Raw genomic sequence first — 236 nt, forward strand, 5'->3', positions numbered from 1 at the left:
AGGGGGGTGGTAGCCCCTGTGGGGGCCATTTGGCCCCCATTGGGGGACATACCCCTTGTGTGGGGGGCTGAACCCCCCATTAGGTGGCTGAATTCTTTGTTTGGGGCTGAACCCCTGTTGGGGGGCTGTACCCCTTGTTTGGGGGTTGTACCCCCTGTTGGGGGGTCAAACCCTTTGTGTGGGGGCCATCTACTTGTGGGAGTGCAGCAAAACGTGTATTCATGAATTCATGAAAC

General features: G+C 57.6%; 1 protein-coding gene across 5 annotated transcripts in view; it reads right to left on the reverse strand.

The window, feature by feature from the left end:
• The window catches only part of ARMC3 (armadillo repeat containing 3), a 157,859-nt gene that overhangs the window by 83,153 nt on the left and 74,470 nt on the right, over window positions 1-236 (reverse strand). The gene's annotated exons all lie outside the window — the stretch shown is intronic.

The sequence above is a fragment of the Gavialis gangeticus genome, unplaced genomic scaffold (assembly GCF_001723915.1).
Source record: "Gavialis gangeticus isolate Ggan-Ray unplaced genomic scaffold, GavGan_comp1, whole genome shotgun sequence".
NCBI classification, from domain to species: Eukaryota; Metazoa; Chordata; order Crocodylia; family Gavialidae; genus Gavialis; species Gavialis gangeticus.